This window comes from Ascaphus truei, chromosome 2, assembly GCF_040206685.1.
Source record: "Ascaphus truei isolate aAscTru1 chromosome 2, aAscTru1.hap1, whole genome shotgun sequence".
Classification (NCBI taxonomy): Eukaryota; Metazoa; Chordata; class Amphibia; order Anura; family Ascaphidae; genus Ascaphus; species Ascaphus truei.
Genome location: NC_134484.1, coordinates 82,178,731 through 82,201,706, shown reverse-complemented (window position 1 = coordinate 82,201,706; position 22,976 = coordinate 82,178,731). Strand labels below are relative to the sequence as shown.

General features: G+C 42.5%; 1 protein-coding gene across 3 annotated transcripts in view; it reads left to right on the top strand.

The window, feature by feature from the left end:
- Positions 1 to 22,976, top strand: part of RALYL (RALY RNA binding protein like) — a 675,637-nt gene that overhangs the window by 78,586 nt on the left and 574,075 nt on the right. For all 3 annotated transcript variants that reach the window (XM_075583013.1, XM_075583014.1, XM_075583012.1), the window contains exon 2: positions 4,437 to 4,537. The gene's annotated coding sequence lies outside the window, so the exon portion shown is untranslated. The remainder of the gene's footprint in view (positions 1 to 4,436; positions 4,538 to 22,976) is intronic.

Below are 22,976 nucleotides of genomic sequence, written 5' to 3'. Positions count from 1 at the left end.
AAGACATTTCAAACTTTTACATATTACAGTTTTTGCTAGGTGGCAATCATCCAGAAGAACACAACATGTTTTTGCACCAGTAGGATAAACGCACCTCACAAAATATTCCCTCTACTTTTCATATTATTTAAGTTTTGGTGGGTGAAAAAGGCGTCAAAATACCTCCATCGTTAGCATATAGCCAATAAAGAATATCACTTGTGAGCACAGTCACATGTCTCAGACAGATCTGCATAGGTACATATTCATATACATTTGTTAGGCAGAGTTATGTGAAATAATTACATATACTTGCGTAATATAGAATCATCAAAATGAGGAAGTAGATACCAATATACAGCCTGTCTATTCTTCGTTTGCTCAGATCACGGAACGCTCTAATCAATAGAGAACTATTACTCTGTATATAGGCAATTAGTACTTCCTCTTTCTTAGTACATAGATTTGCATATCTGTGCTCTTGGTCTAATCCTTGTCAATTCTCACTTTCCTGAGATAATCTGACTTCTTTTCCTTATGAGATAGAAGCTATTTTCCTAAGCCTCTCTCAATCTGTTTCTAAAATATGACTTTGCATTGCTTTTCTCAGTTCTCATTTGTATAGTCAGTCCCCTCGTATTATACTTCCTCATACTAGACAACATATGTGACTACTTGCTTCCTAGGCTTCCTTTGCTGTTATATCTGAAAACAGGTTCCTCTTACTATTTGCCATTACGAATGTTTTTTCTTCTAGGTAATATACAGGTAACAAAATAATGAATAATGTTTCTTGCAGGCGAACATAGTAATATATGTGGTTATATAAGAGATATTCAGAATTAGGCTAGGCCTGTGACAACAATAAAAGGACTTAATACTGTTTGCAAGTTATACTATTTTGATGTGCAAGTTTGCTGTTGCTAAGACACAGTTTCCAACAAGGGTTATATAAGGTCTGCTTAACGTTTTGAATACTGTACATTTTGTATTCAAAAGACTCTTTGAATTATAGTTAAATTAAGTTTGACCATTCAATTTAGGAATTGCTGCTGTATTCTTTCCTCAGTTGGCGTGTATGACCTTGTCTGCTTCCAAATGCATTCATGTTATTGTGCTCTACAAGCTCTAATGTTTTCCTTTGTTGTATATATAATGTTGATCGTTGTTCCATTTTTAGTTTATATTCAACATTTAATAATAGTTTGTACTTGTATAGCGCTGTTAGTTTTACGTAGTGCTTTACAGAGACATTTTGCAGGCACAGGTCCCTGCCCTGTGGAGCTTACAATCTATGTTTTTGGTGCCTGAGGCACAGGGAGATAAAGTGACTTGCCCAAGGTCACAAGGAGCCGATACAAGGAATTGCAACAGGTTCCCATGCTCCAAACTCAGTGCCAGTCAGTGTCTTTACTCACTGAGCCACTCCTCCAATATTTTATTATTTTATACAATTGTGAACATGTAACACATGTTTGAAAATAAAAAGAGAAATAAAGAACAAACATTGCTCTCTGGCACTTTTAGTAGAACTAAGTTATATATAACTTAGCTTGTCAGTCAAGTTGTCACTAAGGTTTGGAGACTACAGAACAATGCAATTTTGCAGCAAATTCAACACAGTAGGCCTTATTTCCAACTAGCGCCTTCATATATGAATTTGTCAACCACGTTTGCTCAACTTTCTGCCCTATGTCGTCTGCTTGCCACATCGGTAGTTTCAAAAGGAGGAGAGATGTCAAATTGTGCCCCATTGCGCATCACTTTTTCTCCCTTCAATTTGCGTTAATCAGTCATGTTAAAGGTGGTATAAGGTTTCTGACTTCAAATACTCTCATTTGAGGTAACTGTGCTCCAAAAGATTGGTGCAATGCCTCAAAACACACTTTGCTCTGAAATTATCATGATAATTAATTGATTAATAATTCATTTTTTCAACTGAGTGATAGAAGTTTAGTAAGCACCATGTTGGTTGAATACATATAAGCTATTTTGCATGTAATAAAATGGCTCGACAAAAAAATATTTATTTAACAAAAAAGTATACAAAAACTGTCTATTGGAGGAATTCTTCCACAAGTGAACACAGAGAAAAACATATTCTGTTGATGGGAAAAAAAGTGACAATTCCAAGCATCAGCACACTAATTATTTTATAAGCATTGTATTACTAGATTTACCATGCACAATAGATGTACACATTGAAAAGTAATTATGCAGCAGACCCCATACCAGTCTTACTCCTTAAATCCACAGTGAATAGTGCAGCAACATAGAGAGAACAGAGCTCAAATCAAGTCTTTGGGAAATCATACCTTGCGGACATATGCTATCCAAAGCAAAAATGAAAGAGAAATGAGGTCTTAGAACTTAGAATGTTTAAGATCATGCTGATTTCCATATTACCAGAATTCCCATTAGGGATTTCTAAAATTAGCTGATGGTCGTGGTTGCTAGTTTTAAAAGAAGAGGCTTCTCATTTTGAGCTTTAATGCAGTATATAACAGCAGATTCTTAAAAGAAAGTTAGGATGTAATTCAACAGAGGCAGTATTATGGGAGCATGGCTGTCAGTTAAGATTCAACAATCATCAGTTATGAATCTTACCACAGAGTCTTTTTGAACCCTCGTTTTTATACACGTGCAATATACTGACATTTAATACATAAATTGAATGAGTCTAGTTTTTGTACGTTTTGCATATTTTCATGAAAAATCAACTGGTAGTTTTAGAACAACATTTTGCTAAAACGAAAATCTACATGTTGGCACCTTTTCTATGACTTCTGCAGTAAGATATGAAAATACATATTGACAATTTAGGAGAAACTAATTTTCTTTCAATATATAAAGGACTGGGTCTTGGACTGGGTCATTCCTTGGTCAACTAGAATCTGAACAAATACTTGTGTAGCCCCTTTTCCCCCGTCACTAAAGGAACTACCAGTACTGGTGTTACCTGTTTGACTACCAGAAGGCCTAAGCCTCTGCCACTGGGAGCCTGGGGTGATATCTCATTCACCTCGGTGCGGTGCCTCCACCTGAGATGGATCCCAACGTCGTGGGATAAGCCCCTCACAAGAACAATACAATCATAATCACACACAGGGTATATAATAACTGGGTTTACTGACATAGGATAATCAACCTGTAACCCACAGTATATAGCCCCCACACACGCAACCCTAGTGCACCAGAGGAGTTATTGAATTTAGAGACCACATATTTGCAAAATTTACTTTGCATGTATTTTATTTTAAAAAATAGCAGAGTTTAAAGTTAATTAGTAAGTTATTGTAGATGGTAAAGAAGGTACAGTAGAACACTGTGAGTGACTAATGAGTAATGTAAGTCAAATAATTGTCCTTGTTGGTGGTTGCTGAAAAAAAAAAATCCTGTATCTAAATCAGAGGCTACCGAAAGGCCTAGTTATATTTCCCACTTTAATGAGATTTTTTTCCAGTATTCATGAGGCCTACTGTAGTTCCAACTGAATTCATTATAAGTTAAAGAAGGAAAAGAACGGTGAGGATGTAGGGCTAAAATATGATAACATTTGATAATTGAGGAATTCAGTAAAATTATGACATTGTCATACTTGATAAGAACCTGATTGATGCTAAACCCAGAGTAGGACAAAAAAAAAAAATAATTCAAATGAGCACACAGTGTCACCTTTTGCATGTCATTTCCCAGAATCCCTTGCTGCAGTGGAAGTGCTGTATGCTGGGTGATGATGGGGAAAGGCGGGGTTGCAGACCTGCCTAAGACATGCAGATGAGCATACAGTTGTATTTGCATATTTGCTTTCCTGTGGAGGGTTTTTGTCACTTTTTTTACTCACCATAACTTAAGCCTATAGGGAACCATGTTGAATGGTTTTGAAGCAAAGTGTGCTCATTTGCATGTCATTTCCCAGAATCCCTTGCTGCAGTGGAAGTGCTGTGTGCTTGGTGATAATGGTGAAAGGTGGGGTTGCAGACCTGTGTAAGACATGCAAATGAGCATACAGTAATATTTCCAATTGCGATAGATAGATAGATAGATAGATAGATAGATAGATAGATAGATAGATAGATAGATAGATAGAGGATTTTGAAGCTGATGCTCCTTTAAGATATAGTAATAGCTACTGATATGTGCCCCTTTTAAAATTCACTTTATTTCCCTATTCCTTACGTACCAAAAATGTATTGTAAGCCCTTTACAGTAGTTAGCTTAATCCCAATACCCTGACCGTGTAATACAATTGATTTCAAACAACAAAAATGTGAATTTCCATGTCGTATTTATTCTATATTGTGAGCTAAATAATGTTTTACTTTGCATTCTGAAAGAATACAGGTTCCCTGTTTTTTGCCTTTCAATAAGCATTTAGTCTAATTATTTTATATTACAACATCTAAAAGAGTTTGATGCCACAGAATCTCAATTCAGAATTGTAATTTGTTTTACAGGCTTTCACCTGGGAAAGAACATTTTAAACCGTTATTAAGAAGAAGGCTGGATGTGTGATTGAGCAACTGAGTTAACTGGAACTGCTGTGGATTTCATAAAGGTAAGCTGAATGAGAAGCAAACTCATTCGTTATATTTGTGATGGGTGAAATAGCATGTCTAACAGCGCTTGCTAAAGATATATTCAGTAAATTAACTAAACTGTGTTCTTTCTGCATAAATAGTGTGAAAAACAGGGAAAACCTCTGTTCGTGTGACTTTCAAATGGCACATACTGTAATTATTTCAATGTAATACTGTCAGAAATAGTTAACACTAACATATAGGCTTAGTTTGCATTGTGGATGATTATGGTAATACGTAGAACTGTGCATCTTCTGTCCCAGTGTCTTGTTATGGTTTTGCCCTCTAATATATTTTGGTTTTTGGTTTTTGGTTCTGGTTTCGCTTAGAGTCGCTTGGTTTGGAATATGGCGAAATATAAAGAAAATAAAACACACACACACACATATATATATAATCCACAGAAGCAGCCGGCACTCCACTTGCAGGTAGAAAATATTGGGTGCTTGTCCCATAAAGCAATAATAAACCATACGATACCGTTTTAAGCACGAGATCGGGAGACAGCACTCTGGTAAGTTTGAACACAAGTTTTTGTATTGAAAAAGAACACATACACAGACGTTTCGGTCCCACAGTGGGACCTTTCTCAAGGTGGTGTGTCTCATATATATATATATATATATATATATATATATATATATATATATATATATATCTGCATTTATTTCTCTTCGCTTATATTATTTTAATTTCCTAATGGTGTTTATAATTTTTGGCTTATTTGTCATACTATTCTGAGCATTTTTAGGCTTAAAGGCTTATTTTGGAATTTATTGGTAAATACCCCAAACTAAAATCAAACAAATTGAGTTTTAAAAACCAAAACCAAAACACTCAAATATTAGAACTAAAACAATAACCAAAACATGTGTATATATATATATATATATATATATATATATATATATATATATATATATATACACACACACACACATTACTGTTCCCCTGGGGGGGGGGAAACCGGGAGCGCGCGGGACCAGAGGGGACCTGGGTGTGTATATATATATATATATATATATATATATATATATATATGTATGTATGTATATATATGTATGTATATATATGTACAATATATCAGAGCCTACTAGTTGAACATCTCAGTAGTTGACGTCCTGAAGCAAGGCACTGCCATCTTGGTGCAGCAGCAGCAGCAGCAGCAGCAGCAGACTCCTAGATGGCTTGTATCATGGTTTTCGTTTGGCTCATTATACCAATACTCTTACATAGTTACATAGTAGATGAGGTTGAAAAAAGACATAGGGACTGTGGTCTTGAACTTTCTTTGGTCCGCAGAGATTTGTTTTGATTGCGGCATAACATTTTTCCACACACCTGTGTACACAAAGTTTCTGATATTTATATAGGATGGGGCCGCTTAAACTCATCCCTGAAGATCTACAGTACCCAATTATTTAAACACCTGATTCTCATTATCCTCTTTAATTTAGCTGATAAAACCAGGGTTTGCCTTACTTTTCCACATACCCTGACTCTTAATTACTAATTGTTTGTCTAATTCATTTATCATTTTTTTTTTTCAAAGACCTTTCAATTGGTAATATAAACCCTATTGGATATTTAAGAAAAAAATGGTTTTGATACAAGAAGGCTATCATGGAAAAACTATGGAATTTCCGTAATTATCATTGAGTATATTGTGCAGATTAGACAAAGAGGCCAGCCCTCAGTGTGGTTTGTTCAAAGGTGAAACAGTATGATGAACAAAAAAAATGACGTTTATCAAAGTAAATGAGTATTGTACACATTGTCCCTTAAATATCCCAAGTGGGATGAAAAGAAAAAGATGAATAGGTGGTATCCAACTGTATCAGTGAAACAAAAACTAAAGAATGTTGCATAGCGTAAAACAACAATGTGAAACATTAAAATCAAATAAATCACATCAAAGCAGAACCAGACCACTGTGGGGATAACAGTACATTCAAAATCTAAATAGTAGAACTGACAACCGTTAGGGAAAGCGCAACTGGAAGGTCATATTGATTGGAGGAATTGATGTGGGTTTGGAGTTCCTTAGCAGAGGCTTACAAGATAATTAAAATATAATCTATAAACCAAGTATTGAACAGGATTTTATCAGCAACGATTGAATTTTGTCGAAAGTAGGTCTGCTAAAAATAATCCATGTTAGCAAATGATGGGGACATATTGGCCATCATGGCTGTGCCTATCAGCTGTTGATAGTATGTATTCTGAAATATGAAATTGTTTTTAATTAAGATCAAAACATGTAAAAAAGAATGTTATGAGTGAGTCATCATGCAGGGGATTGTCTGTAATAAGGGACATGAATGGTTGTGTGCCTTCCTTTTGTAGAATAATTGTGTAGAATTTTGGCTAAAATAAAGTTCCCAATTAAATTGGTGGTAGTAACTGAAGTTTATGTAAACGACCTATGGTATCTTTGAGGTACAGGTATGTAGAAAGATTTTGAATGCATAGTTGGAGATAAAAAGATAAAAATTGTGAAATTGGCTGTAGCAATGAGATCCTGACATTCCATTGGCTGCTCCAAGTCTTCATGGATCTTGGGGAAAGTTTTTACAAAATTGGGCATGTGGGATAATTCTGGGAAAGAAATTCATGTTTCTTTCAGTGATCCATTGGTTATTACGACCAATATTGAGGAGTGAGTCAAACGCTTTAAAAAAACAAAAAAAAAAAAACATATTGGGATAACCCAGAAGGGATTTAACTGTATATAAGATAATATTTATAATGACATACATGCCCCTTTGTTGGCAGGTCTGATTATGATATTTGGATTATTGTATAGTGATTTGATAGTTTCTTTCTCAGAAGGATAAATTGATTAATTGGGGAGATTGCTTGATCGAATAATCTGATAAAGGTTTTAATAGATGGATAAGTCATAGGAGGATCAAAGGAACTTTTTTCTTAAATTGTATAGAGATTTTATCATGCATTGATTTTGAAAAGTAACACTTTAATTTAAAATTTCTCTGCAATCTGTACGAATCAATTTGCCACTCAAGGGATTAAAGAGTTGTTGTGGGAATTTAACATAAACCATTATGTAGTAGAGACAGTTCAGCCGAAATTTGATGATGAGATGATACTTTTTAATCTAAATTCTGTCATATCTGTGTGGTATTTTGTGTGTGATGGTTCTTGCCACTGCTCCTGGTATATGATGTTTATCTTTTATAGCGCCAGGTCCCGTTAACGAGTGGTGACCCCTAAAAAAATCTGTACAGTAGATGAAAACCAATTTTTTTTAAATGGAAGGATGAGATATTGTAGGCTGTAGGTATAATTGCAGGTATTTATATAATTAAAGTATGCGTGTGTGCGTGTGCGTGTGCGTTTGCGTGTGTGTGTGTAACGAGAGAGAGAGACAGAGACAGACAGACCCCGTTCCGAGGGGTCTAAACCAACATTTTGGTCTTCCCCAGGGAGATGCAAAGGGAGATTCACAACACCACCACTATACCGACCCAGATAGTGAGAATCCATCAGCCAATTACGATAAACCAATCAAAAAATATATATATTTTTTAAAACGTCAAAAATGATGTCATATGCAAATCATGTTATGTAAGGTCTGTTGTTGACTAGCGTTATGGGGCTTAACGTTAGTGAAGCGCTCTGAACAATGCGTCCTTGGCATCCACCCAACCGTCTGAAGCAAATCAGAAGGACTGACAGGCACAAGTGTGCTAGTGTGGACATCGGCACTTTGTGTAATGCTTGAGAGACACATGCGCAGTAGCTATGCATCCTCAGGATGTCCGGGGGATAGTCTTGCACATGCACAGGTGGGTGGACCCTGATGGTATGCGCAGTGCGCTCTATTGGAGTGGCAGTGACATGGGCTGTGGTGACAAAATCAATAAAGGAAATCTGTGTGGGGGAGTGATGTACTGTGTACAATGTTGCAGATGCAAAAGCAGGGTCAGACAAAATGGGGCATGAGGGTCACAGGTAAATCAAGATATAGAGGCAAGCATGATGGTATACAAAATAACAGAAGGCAGAAACTACCACCATGGGTGAAACTACAGACAATGTTCATGCATGATGGGTAACATATGTCAATAACTCGAAGTAAGTCTGTGGTCATAAAATACAATAATGGACAATGACACCTGAATGTAGTCCACCACAACAAGAGTACAGTAAGCCCCATCAAAAGTCTGAAAAAGACAACAACGTAAATATATAATACACCACTATAGGAAACAACTCAACAAAGTCTTCATTCCGACCCTTTGGGGTCATGGTACTGAGTTTGTGAATGGCCTTGGCTTCCAGTTGTAATAACAGATTATTCCTGTCACCCCTTTGTGGGGAGGCACATGCCTGCAAGATGGGCATGCACCGCAAGGTTGCGAGGCTGTGCTTGTGTTTCTTGAAGTGTCGTGCCACCGGTTGGTGCTTGAGGTCATCGTCCTCCTCCGTGCTTGTCAGGGATTTTCTAATTGCACACCTGTGAATGCTGATGCATTCCTTCAGCATTCTCATTGTCTTACTGATATAATAGAGACCGCCTGGGCATTTGATAAATTACACTATGTACTTCAATTCGCAGTTCAAGTAATGTTTAATCTTTATGGCGTTGCCATTCTGGTGATGGGCATACGAGCGTCCAGTCTGTAGGAACTGGCAATTGGTGCAGGCGTGGCACCTATACACCTCATGTTTCTGCGCAAGCCATGTTGTGTTAGGTGTATATTTGCTCACTGGATCCGAGTAGGTGAATAGGTCACCCAAACTTCTACCTCTCTTGTATCAAAAGATGGGGGGAGCAACAAAGTCTTTTCCAATCCTGTTGTCATTGGCAACTATATGCCGTGTTTCTGTATGGTCTGTTTGATGTGTTCCGAGGTGGTACTGAAAGTGCTGACAACCTTAAACCGTTCAGAGTCATTATCTCATTTAGCTGGTGTGAGCAGAGCTTCCCTGGTAGGAATCCTTGCTGAAGCCAATGCCCTGGTGATCTCTTTAGGGTCGTACCCCTTTTCGCGAAATCGTGTGCCCATTTCAAATAGCGCCCTTTCAACCTCACTAGGGTCACTGGTGATCCGACGTACCCTTAGAATCTGTGAGTACGGGAGTCCCGCCTTCAATGGTGGTGGATGATGGCTAGTGGCGTGTAACAACGAATTATTGTCAATAGGTTTTTTAAACCGTCTGGTGCTATGTTTGTTGTTGTCCTTCAGTACAACCGTGTCCAGGAATGTGACTTCTGTTGAACTGTAATTCACCTTGAAGCGTATGGTGCATTGGATATTGTTGAGATGGTTTACAAAGGTAAGCAGTTCTGATTCAAGTCCCCCCCCCCCATACCAGGAACACATCATCGATGTACCGCATGTAGTGGACAATCCGATCTGCATAAGGGACATTGTATAGTAGATGGGTCTGTTCATAGGAATCCATGAACAGGTTGGCATATGCAGGTGCCATGTTAGACCCCATAGCCACCCCTATCAATTGGAGAACAAAGTTATTTTCAAACTTGAAGAAGTTTTTGTGGAGTATCACATCTATAAGTAGCAATAGAAACTCCAGAGGAGGGCCCTGATTTTCGTTGAAATTGTTGCAGTGTTCACGGATCGCCTCAGTGCCTTCCACATGCGGTTGGTATAGAAGCTGGCCACGTCCATCATGACTAGAATTGTATCCTCCGTCACTGTAGATATGCTGCCCAATTTGTGGATGAAATCTGTGGTATCTTTATCATATGAGGCCATTCGTGTCACCATTGATTGAAGATAGAAATCGACATATTGCAATAGTGGATGGCGCAATGAACCTCTGGACGAAATGATAGGCCTGCCAGGTGATTTAGTGGGGGATTTGTGGATTTTGGGAAGGGTATAGATTACTGGTGTAATAGGATGTAGTTGCCTGAGGAATTTGCCAGTGTCATCGGAAATCCATGCGTTATTGATCCCCATTTGTATAATGCCATTGATCTCTTTCTTGAATGGTCCAGTTGGATTAGAAGCTAATCGTTTGTAGTGGTGAGTCACACTCAGCTGTTGCATGATTTCTCCTTTGTAATAGGAGTACTGCATAACCACTATGCCACCACCCTTGTCTGCAGCACGTATAATGATATCCTTATTGTCCCGCAGCATCTTTAGTGATTGTTCTTCATCCCTTGACAGGTTGCAGAAGCTGGTCCTGTAGCAGCTGATCTGCTATCTGGTGTCCCTCTCCACTAGTCCCATAAATGTCAAGATATTATGGTTAATGACCATAGGGTGAAATGAGCTCTTGGCCTTAATATTGACGTCCTGTAGTAGCGACCACATTGATGTGGTGGCGCGTTTCTTCCATTGACCTGCTGAAGAAGTGTCATGGTAGTGCTGCCCGCAGACCAGACCCGTCCCTAGGTGGAAAGTATAATACCACACACCCGCAGCAGAGGAGCGTGTCCGGAGTGTGGTAGATTTGTTGCCAGACCAGGAGTCTTTAGTAAGGTAACCAAAGATACTTGCCGTGTCCGAAGATAGAAGAATCGTGTTGATTGCCGTAACCAGGGATCGAGAGTGCTATAGGTCCGGGAGGTAGAGGAGCGAGCCGAGATCGGGGGAGGAGTGAGACTGCGTAGTAAGGAGAAAGCCGGGGTCCAGAGGGAGAGTCGAAAGCCAAGCCGGGTCTAACCTGAAGTACACAAAAGAACAAGAGCACAAACGAACACCAGCCCAACTAGCAGAAGCTATGCAGAGCAATGATTCCCAGGGAGAACAGGGGTAATATATGTGGGAGAACAATATGGGAAGGAGGCAGAGCGGGGGGGTGCAGTGGAGCACTTTGCGATTGGTGCAGGCTGTAATCCTTGCCTGTGTTCAGCTGTGGAGCTTAAAGGCAGGAGCAGGGCTGCAGCTGTAGATGGGGGCGTGGCCAGAATCCCAGAGGGGTGAATAAATTACTGCCGGAGGCGCGCGCTGTGTAAGGTCCTCCTGCGCGCGCCCCGAAAAGATGGCGGCCGCAAGAGCCAGCGCTGGGCGGAATCGCCGGGCACCACGCCGGGGATAAACCAGCGGGGAGCGAGGGACGGCAGCAACAACCTCCGAGGCAGGTAAGGAGGTGTTGTGTGAGCCCTGCTTTCCGACAGTACCCCCCCTCGAGGGATGGACTCTGGACAATCCTTCCAAGACTTTAAAGGATACTTCTTATGAAAACGTTTCAAGAGTGTTGGGGCGTGAATATGACCTAGGGGAAGCCAAATGTGTTCTTCCAGACGTAGCCCTTCCAGTTTACGAGAAACTGGACTCTCCCCCTGGAGAGACGTGAGTCCACTATAGATTGTGGACCAGGGGGAATGGGCCAGATGAAGAGGTAGTCCCTCGAAACGTCGCCCCCCTAGCATACTTTCCGTTCTCCGTTTTTTTGTGTATATTCCTTGTGTTTCATGTTTTTTCCCCTTTTCCTTCTTTCCCCCCCCCCACCCCTCACTTTGTGACATGCCCATTTGTGATACTGGTTTCTGCAAACACATTTGATTTATTTCTGGTTCATTTTATTATTAAATGTTTATTCTGCATTACAACTGTTTTCATCATTTAGCTATTAAACAGTGAGTGCTGGTACTTACGTAGATTTGTTAGTACTATACAGGGGAATAAGGGTCCCCTTTTGTTCCGTGCACCCTGCAATTGCATATATTTAACACCATCAGAGTGCTGTCTATCGTCCCCTTTTACACTATAGATTGTATTTCGTACTCCTCGTGTCCTTGAACTATCACAGGGTCTGGTCTACGGGTATAATCTGGAAAGAGAGTACTCTGTACAAAAAGCTTCAATAACGAGGTATGAAAAATGTTGGGTATCCTCATCGCTGGTGGAAGTTGCAGACGGAAGGAGACAGGGTTAATTTGTTCCAGTATAGAAAAGGGTCCCAGAAATTTAGGTGCCAATTTTGGAGTAGGAGTTTTTAGTCGAATATTTTTTGCCGAAAGCCAGACCTTATCCCCTGGCTTGTATCTGGGAGAAGCTTGGCGACGTCGATAAGCCTGGAGTTTGAATTTTCCTGCATCCTCCTGGAGAGATGACTGAACCTTAGTCCACGGGTCCTGAAGTAAGGTGATCCGTTCGTCGGCAGCCGGCACTCCTGAGGGAGTATTGGAGATGGGAAGACGAGCAGGATGGAATCCGTAATTTATAAAAAATGGGGACTCGCGGGTAGATTCATTCTTCATGGAATTAATAGCGAATTCTGCCCAAGGCAGCAGTTCCAACCAGTTATCTTGGGTCTCGGATACAAAACAACGCAGATATTGCTCTAACGTCTGGTTGACTCTCTCCGTTTGTCCATTTGTTTGAGGATGATATCCTGAGGAAAAAGATAGGGAAATTCTGAGTCTTTTGGTGAAGGCTTGCCAGAACATGGACACGATTTGGGAGCCCCTGTCAGAAACTATAGAAGAGGGAATCCCATGAATCCGAAAGATCTCCTTGGAAAAAATGTCCGCGAGGGCGGGTGAGGTGGACAGGCCCTTGAGGGGAATAAAGTGTACCTGTTCAAAAAAACGATCTATTACTACTAAGATGGTGTTCATCCCTTTAGATCTAGGTAATTCAACAATAAAGTCCATAGAGATATGGGACCAGGGGCGTTCCGGAGTAGGTAAAGACATAAGTAAGCCAGAGGGTTTCTGTCGGAGGGCTTTGCTTTGAGCTCAAGTGGGACAGGCGCTGGTGAATTCCCGGATGGTTCTAGACATATTAGGCCACCAAAAGGTGCGTTTGATAAGGTCCTGGGTTCTCCTGAAGCCGGGATGTCTTGCAGAGCGGGAAGAATGACCCCATTCCAAGATCTTGGGAAGAAATTCACGGGCAGCATAAAGCTTCCCTTCTGGTACCTCTAGACCACCCGGAATGTTCCTTTGAGCCCTAAGGATCTTGTCCAGTATGTTGAATGAGGCCGCAGAAATTACGAGTCCCTTGGGTAGAATAGTCTCGGGAACTTCTTTGGGTTTCTCCTCCGGGGAGAACTGTCTGGATAAGGCCTCCGCCTTCACGTTCTTGGTGGCCGGGATGTATGATAAAGTGTACTTAAATCTGGAGAAGAAGAGTGCCCAGCGAACCTGGCGAGAGCAGTCTCGATGTATAGAAGGTTCTTATGGTCAGTGAGAATAGAAATTGGCTCTCTAGACCCCTCCAGAAGGTGCCTCCACTCCAGAAGAGCTATCTTAGTAGCCAGCAGTTCTCTATTGCCCACATCGTAGTTCCTCTCAGCAGAAAATATTTTTTTTGAGAAAAAGACGCAGGAGTGCAATTGGTCTTGCGGGGAAGATCTTTGTGAGAACACGGCACCTGCTCTGTAATCCGACGCATCAGCCTCCAGGATAAAAGGCAGACTCGTGTCAGGATGTCGAAGAATGGGAGCAGAAACGAATGTTCGTTTTAAAGTTTCGAAAGCTGAGGCTGCCTCAGGAGACCAAGCTGAGGGGTCGACCCCTTTCTTCGTGAGAACGGTGATGGGCACAATTATGGTGGAAAAATTCTGAATAAACCTTCGATAGTAATTCGAAAAGCCTAAAAAAACGTTGAATGGCTTTGAGGGAATTGGGTTGCGGCCAATTGAGAATGGCTTTAAGTTTCTCGGGGTCCATAGAGAAACCCTTGTACGAGATGATGTACCCAAGGAAGGGCGTAGAGGACTTATGAAAGAGGCATTTCTCCATTTTGGCGTACAAGTGGTTGGAACAGAGACGGGAAAGGACGAGCCTGGTGTGTTGAACATGATCCTGAAGATTGTTGGAAAAGATGAGAATATCGTCTAGATACACGATAACAAAGGAATTGAGTACGTCTCGAAAAATGTAGTTTATGAAATCCTGAAAGACAAATGGGGCGTTACAGAGCCCGAAAGGCATAACCAGGTATTTGTAGTGACCGCTACGTGTATTGAAGGTGGTCTTCCATTCGTCACCCTCCCGAATACGAATAAGGTTGTACGCCCCACGGAGGTCCAGTTTCCTGAAGAACTTAGCCCCCTGGAGTCTATCAAACAGTTCGGATATGAGGGGGAGGGGGTAGTGGGTACCGTTTTTTGACCGTGATCCGATTGAGGCCCCGGTAGTCGAATCGAATTGTCTTTCTTTTTAACGACAAAAAAAACGGCCCCGGCGGAGGAGGATGAATGGCGTATAAAACCCTTCTCGAGGTTTTCACGGATGTATTCGTCCATGGCTCAGGTCTCCGGAACGGAGAGAGGATAGGACTTGGATCTAGGAAGTTTAGCGCCAGGAATCAAGTCGATAGGGCAGTCGTAAGACCTGTGGGGGGGCAAAACCTCAGCTCTAGTCTTGCAAAAGACATCCAGGAAGTTGGAGTAGGGCTCTGGTAGATCGATCTTAGGAGTAGACGGAACCGTAATCCCCGCGTGTTGCATGGGAGGAATGGTGCTAGAGATGAGTAACTCCTTCGGTCTTGATTCCCATTGTATAGGAGTGCGCGACCTCCAGTCAACGCAAGGATTGTGCTGCTGGAGCCAGGGTATTCCAAGGGTGATCTGGATCCCGGGGGAATGAATAACATCCAACGTAAGGGTTTCAGTGTGACTGTCAGTGGAAGATAAGGTGAGGGGAATCGTCTCCAGGGAAATGAAGGCCAGGTTCAAGGGTCGACCGTCGATCCCTTCTAAACCGATGGCTACTCTTTTTCTGGTGAGTGGGATATTGTTAAGCATTGTGAATTCCTGATCCACAAAGTTCCCTCCTGCCCCGGAATCAACAAAGGCGGCCGCAGAGGCGCAGAATGAGGGACCCGAAAGAGTGACCGGAATCAAAAGCTTCTTGGGGAGCTCTTCTTTGGAAAGGGGGCAAGGAGAAATGGCACCCAGGGAGAGCCCCTTCATACTCACTGGGTGGAGTCGTTTCCCGGACGCAGGGGACAATTCTGAATAAGGTGTTCAGGAGATCCGCAATAGAAGCACAACCCACGGTCCCTGCAAAGTTGTTGTATTGGTGGACGGGTCTGTTGTGCCCCCAGTTGCATGGGTTCTGGGGGTTCCAGGGCTGGGAATCAGGACGACAGAGGTATTGGAGTCGGAAGAAGCCTAGGAGAGGGGGCGACCAAAGGCACGAAACGAGGGCGTTGACGTTCGGAGCGTCGCTCCTGGAGGCGTTGATCCATCCGAATAGCCTGAGCAATTAATTCCTCCAACGCTCCTGGCCTGGGGTGAGCAGCAAGTTCGTCCTTTACTGTATCCGATAACCCCTGCCAGAAGACGGCGATGAGTGCCTCCTGGTTCCAACGGGTCTCAGCTGCTAGGGTCCGGAATTCCAGAGCCTATCTGGCAACGGAATGGTGCCCCTGTGACAAAAGATGGGAAGAGGAGGCCGTATCCCGATGTGCGGGGGTGTCAAACTCCTGCTGAAACTCCTGTCGAAAGAGAGCGTAGTCTTGGGTTATCTCTGGGCGTAATTCCCAAATTGGAGAAGCCCATGCTAGAGCGCCACCAGTCAGGAGGGAGTAAACATACGCCACTTTCTTACATCCCGTTGTGAACTGAAGAGGCGCCATCTCGAACTGGACCTCACACTGGTTTAGGAAGCCGCGGCAGGCCTGCGGATCACCAGCGTAGTGCTTCGGTGCGGGTATCTTGGTCTCCGGTGCGGCTGCGCCAAGAGATCCGGGCTGAGACGGGGTGGAAGCGCTAGGTGGTGCACCCTGGAGAGAAAGGTTTGTTAGCCGTTGAGCTATGTCAGTGATTTGGGTAGACATGGTTTGATTCTGTACCACCAGGGCCAAGAGAATTTGGTCTAAGGAAGGTTCATCAGTCTCGATCTGGTCTGCGTCGGTTGGGCTCTGCATATTGTCACGGTAGTGCTGCCCGCAGACCAGACCCGTCCCTAGACTGAGGTGGAAAGTATAATACCACGCACCTGCAGCAGAGGAGCATGTCCGGAGTGTGGTAGATTCGTTGCCAGGCCAGGAGTCTTTAGTAAGGTAATCAAAGGTACTTGCCGTGTCCGGAGATAGAAGAATCATGGTGATTGCTGTAGCCGGGGGTTGAGGGTGCCAGAGGTCTGGGAGGTAGAGGAGCGAGCCGAGATCGGGGGCGGAGAGAGACTGCTTTGTAAGGAGTAAGCCGGGGTCCAGAGCCAGAGGGAGAGTCAAAAGCCAAGCTGAGTCTAACCTGAAGTACACGAAAGAACAAGAGCACAAACGAACACCAGCCCAACTAGCAGAAGCTATGCAGAGCAATGATTCCCAGGGAGAACAGGGGTAATATATGTGGGAGAACCAATCAGGGACGGAGGCAGAGCAGGGGTGTGCCGTGGAGCACTTTGCGATTAGTGCAGGCTGTAATCCTTGCCTGTGTTCAGCTGTGGAGCGTAAAGGCAGGAGCGGGGCTGCAGCTGTAGACGGGGGGGCATGGCCAGAAGCCCAGAGGGGTGAATAAATTACTGCCGGAGGCACGCGCTGTGTAAGGTCCTCCTGCGCACGCCCTGAAAAGATGGCAGCAGCAAGAACCAGCGCCAGGCGGAATCACCGGGCACCACGCCGGGTATACACCAGCGGGGAGCGAGGGGCAGCAGCAACAACCTCCGAGGCAGGTAAGGAGGTGTTGCGTGAGCCCTGCTTCCTGACAAGAAGTCTTTTAGACGCAGCTGCCGATCGAGTTTGAAAAGGTCGACCTCCCGGATCTTGGCTGTAGGTGGGGACAAAAGATAATCCTTCTGGAGGACGTTCATCTCGGTCGTGGTTAATATGTGATCAGAGATTTTGTAGATTACCATATCCGCGGTCGGCCTCTCTCTCCTCTCTCCTTCTTGGAATCCCTTGGTAGGTACCTTCGGTTTCCACCCGCCTCTCCTGATTTCTCACTGACATCAGAGTCGGGGAGGGGGGTTTGTGTGCCACACTGCCTTTTCCTAAAAAATAATCCTTCTTATAACGATACATCAATCGCCGTCTGTATCTTATCCGTCCAGTCGGTCTCGTTTTGACTGACCCTGCTCATGCATTTGCATCATAGTACACAGTACATCACTCCCCCCCACATCCCCCAAACAAATTTCCTTTATTGATTTTTAATCACAGTCCATGTCACTGCCACTCCAATACAGCGCACTGCGCATACCATCAGGGTCCGCCCACCTGCGCATGGGCGAGGCTATTCCCCGGACAACCTGAGGACGCATGGCTACTGTGTATGCATCTTTCAAGCATTACACAAAGTGCCGATGTCCACACTAGCGCACTTGTGCCTGTCAGTCCTTCTGACTTGCTTCAGACTACCGGGTGGTTGCCAGGGAGGCATTTCTCAGAGCGCTACACTAATGGTAAGCCCGATGACGCTAGTCAACAACAGACCTTACATAACATGATTTGCATATGACGTAATTTTTCAGATATTTTTTTATTTTTATTATTGGTTTGTGGTAATTGGCTGATGGATTCTCACTACCTGGGTGGGTATAGTGGTGATGTTGTGAATCTCCCTTTGCATCTCCCTGGGGAATGTCCTGTTTGTTGGGGACCGAAACGTTGGTTTAGATGTAACCTGTTTTCACCTAATGCACTTGTGTTACCACACTATTCTTAAGTGCTGCCTCCTGATTGCCTGACCTCGGAATGGCATTGTATCTCTATATTATCCATATGAGACATGCACCTATTATCTACTTATACTTACAGGAGTTCCATCTGCCTTATCTAACTATATATGCGTAGGGCTATGTAGCCCTGTTGTTGAATTATATTAACCTACTCCTGCTACAAGCTGCAAGCCTGTATTAAAGCAACTAGAACTGTTGGTAATATCTGTCCCTCTGATTAAACCGATGGGGATACTTTTGGACACCCACGTCACGATCCGGTAATACCGTACCAATCATCATGAGATTTGTAGGAGGGAGTCTGAAGCACAAGCGTCGGAGAGGAAACGGAGTCTTCCAAAGAGCGCGCTACAGACCCTGGTGTCATTGCTTCCAGTTCGGCGGTTAAAGCGTAGGATTTTATCCTGAAATGCCCATTTTTACCTGTTACATTGTAAGTAGGATTTGTATCGGCCTTGTATGATACTAAAATTACATACTTCACCATATTTGGCTGTTTCTTTCATTTTTCAGGTCTCATCCAGTCCCGGATATATATATATATATATATATATATATATATATATATATATATATATATATATATATATATATGATGATAAAGTGCACAGATGTATATTCAAACAATAGAAAATACAATCAATGAATGCTGACAAAATGTGTAGGGTGTACACAACACCAGAAATATAGAAGGAGAAGAAACAAAGGGCGCAAACTGAAGTAAACAGTTTTATAAAAACACTTGCAGAGATATGCAACAATGAAAGTTCAGTATGAGATATCCGGGACTGGATGGGACCTGAAAAATTAAAGAAACAGCCAAATATGGTGAAGTATGTAATTTTAGTATCATACAAGGCCGATACAAATCCTACTTACAATATATATATGTGTGTGTGTGTGTGTGTGTGTGTGTGTGTGTTTGTGTGTTTGAAACAAACAAAAAGGGCAACAAATAAATTGATAAATCAACTAAATGTGAAAATCAAATGCTGCCTAAACACCTGCTGTTTCCCTAAACCGCAATAACTACTAAACTAAACAAAATGGTGTTTGTGGCGCAAATTTGATTAACAGTGCAATATAATGTGCCAAATAGAAACTGTAGGAGGAATGTCCTCCAAACCAAGTGCATCAAAGTGTGAGATCTGATAGTCATAAGTGAATAAGCAAGCTCAGGCAGACCCTGGGATAGGTAAGTAACCACAAACAACTAGGAGTGTCTTGATTGCAGAGCTCATTAATAGGTTAACTGCTGCCAATGGTATGACAAAAACCTAATCTGAACTAACCGGTGTATATGAACATCAGTGTGAACAGCAGGTCTCTATCTGGCAGCAACCCTAGAGCAAGGTACAGTATGAATATCCAGTGATATAATGATGTAGTTCTTACTCACATGAGTATTGTTTGTATGCCGTCTCAGAGGCGGGCGTCAAGCTGGTATACAACGCAGACAAGAATCCTCATGGAAAAAGTGAAGCACAGCCGGTCCAAAGAAGAAAACAATCCGGGGCTAAGCGGATGAATTAAAAGTATTATTTATTGGGGGTGTACAGGATGGTGGTGCAGTGGATGTACCTCTGAGGTACATCCCCTGCGCCACCATGCTGTGCACCCCCAATAAATAATACTTTTAATTCATCCGCTTAGCCCTGGATTGTTTTCTTCTTTGGACCGGCTGTGCTTCCCTTTTTCCACGAGGATTCCTGTCTGTAATGTGCTAAATAACCCAGTGATTAAAAATAAGCACTGATTTCACATCTACTGCTGTTCCATGGGACCAAAACCTCTGGGCTGCAGGCTCCTGCTAAACCTCATATAAAGAAGGAAACACAAATGCCAACACAATAATGCATTAACATTTACTTGATGCAAAACATACAGGGGAAAGGGAACACTCACACTGTCCCCGCTGTTTAAATTGCAGAGAGTGACTCTGGGCGTCCTCAGTTCTACTCCTGATTCAGCTTTCTGGTGTATGCATGTATACAGGCATGGTCCTTCCCGATCGTGTCCCTCACTCACATCAGGGGATGCTCTGCCTCCTTCACACATCCGCCAATCGAAATCCTTACAGAGTGGGTACGGTGGCCTCAGTAGTCCAAAAATCTGACGCGTTTCGTCAGTATGCCGACTTCCTCTGGGGTCATGCTGTATACTATCTATAGCTTGTCTTTATACTCTTTATCAGCATAGTCCAACTTGATTCAGTTGTCCAACTTGATTCTCTGTAGCTTATCTTTATACTCTATATCAGCATAGTCCAACTTGATTCAGCTGTTCCATCACGTGAAATCCATCAAGTCACCGCATGAGCCACACTATTATATCCATGGATTTAACCATGTAGCATTGTGCGCCTGGCTATGGGTTTCCTGGCCCTGGCACATAAGTCCTGATAAGTGCAGGCAGTGTTAGGGTTAAATCCTTCCTCATGAGCTAGCATGCGAGTCCGGCAGCACACTATCAATTGTATCTAATTGTAGCCATAGCCAGGTGCAGGCTAGTGACAGTTGGAATCATCATGCCTGGGGGGGGGGTGATTATAGGTGTCAGCATCATGGGGTGATGCCTGTTCCACCCTCAGACCTGCCAAGTTTTGGGGCAGAGTAAATAACCCCTCCCCCAAGTATATAAGATGCTTCCTTCCCAAATTGAAATGTGTGTTCCAGGATGTAGCTTTATCCATAGTGAGTGAGGTGGTCCTGCCCCACCCCATCAGGGGGTGAGGGGTGATGACTAGCCTCAAGGGCCTCAAGTCTTTTGGGGGCCTAGTCAGAGACAAAGCAACAGCAAGATGCATGGGAAGGTGATCATCAGCAGGGTATCATAGAGTATCTCTCTTGCCTCTCTTAACTCTCATCTTGGGAGATGGAATCAGCTGACCTGCCAATAAATGGTACAAAGTTCCACGTCTCCTGTCTGACATACTGGAAAGGGGTTCCTATGGGGTTACTCTCTGCCCCTGGAAGATCCCTACAGGATGGAGGCACTGCACCAGGCGGATCAGATGTCGTACCTTTGCCCTTTCACATACCAATGCAGAGACTCAGGCTTCCTGATATACAACAGGTGAGCCACTACAGCACCATGGTACACCCGTAACAGCCAAAACTCCCTGGGGGTGGGGGGGGGTGAGGAGGGAAAGGTGTTACAGTTGTTTAACAAGATAACAAATGCCTGATACTTCTGTATGCTACACTTCTTTATAAAATACAAATCTCCTTCAATTGACGAAAAAGAGCAGCACTCCAGGGGATTGGTATAAAAATAGAAAATTATTTGTTAGACAGAATCAACCTTTTGGTCTGTAACTCGGACTTTCTTCAATTGAAGGACATTTGCATTTCATATTGACTGCGCCTTTTGGCATTGGGTGTGCACCCAAAGCAATTCATGTGTGAGAGTCAAGGAAGTGCACCTTTTTCTTCAACTTGTTACTCTTCTTTGACATTAATTATAGGGTGGACTTATGATTATATAGTGGTTGTGTTTCTATACAGTATAGTGATTTTAATTAATGATACTAGGACCAATACTGTATATCTACTGCAACTACTGTACTATATGCACATTTGTCAACAAAGCCAAGTATGACTTACTGCATGTAAATATTGTGACATAATTATTTCCCAGCAGTAAGCATACAGTAGCTGTGCCTAATGAATCTGGAACAAATATGATTTTGGCACTGATTAGCTCATTTGCATCCAACTTTGCATACTGGGAGTTAAAAATAACACTAACTTTTTTTTACAGGAGTAAAGCATGATTGATGTCACAATATTTTAGGTTAACACCACCATAAATATGATATTGGCTCCAAGAATTTCCAGAAAACCATAACTCATTATCACAAATGTAATATTTTATTCTGTGTGAGGTTTAAAAACGATACATTTATTGCTGCTTTGGGTCTCGCCCTACTGACTTGAAGTGATTCATTGTGTTTGCTTCACAAACTGGATGAGAGGACCACTATATGGGATTGGGGGGGGGGGGGGTAGGGGAAAGGGAAATTGGCTGCCCCAAAATGTTGCTGCCCTAGGCCCAAGCCTATTGTCCTAATAGGAAGTTTGCCACTGACCCTCCCTTCATTGAGATCCGCTCATGTTGCTTCAGCTTTGTAATGACATCATTCTGTCCACTTCATGACTCATGCAGCATCCTCACATAATTTTTTTTTGGGGGGGGGTGAAGTCCAGCCTTCACTTTATGGTTACCATGAAGCTTAGTAAACAAGGAAAAAGTAAACATAGAAAACAAAGAATAACAAATCCTGAACACAGTAAAATCATGTTTGAATCTAAATTTTAAGACATTAACAATATAGCAATAGAGATTTAAACATGATACTGTATTATAAACCTACTTTTGTTCAACAAAGTATCCGACCACTCCTCCTTCTCTTATTATGCACCCACAACTGAAACAATCTACGGGAGACTCTCAAAGATGCCACCAGTCTATGTTCTTTCAAAACTAAAGCTGTATCACATTGTAATCGAGTCTGTAATTGTTATATACGCATATAACATGTATTATCTTTAACTGTGCATGGAATGTCTTGTTATATAATGTATAACCCTGATCACGTAATGTAACTATATATTTCTAACAATGTATTTGTCATTATAACTCTATGCCCAGGACATACTTGAAAACGAGAGGCAACTCTCAATGTATTACTTCCTGGTAAAACATTTTAGAAATAAATAAATGTGTTCTTCAATTTATGTGTCTGCTGCCTCTCTACTTTTGACCTTATTCCTCCACTCATCCTCACTTTACCAGTTAGGGAAATGCAAAGTCTCTTTTTAAAATATATGGACAGC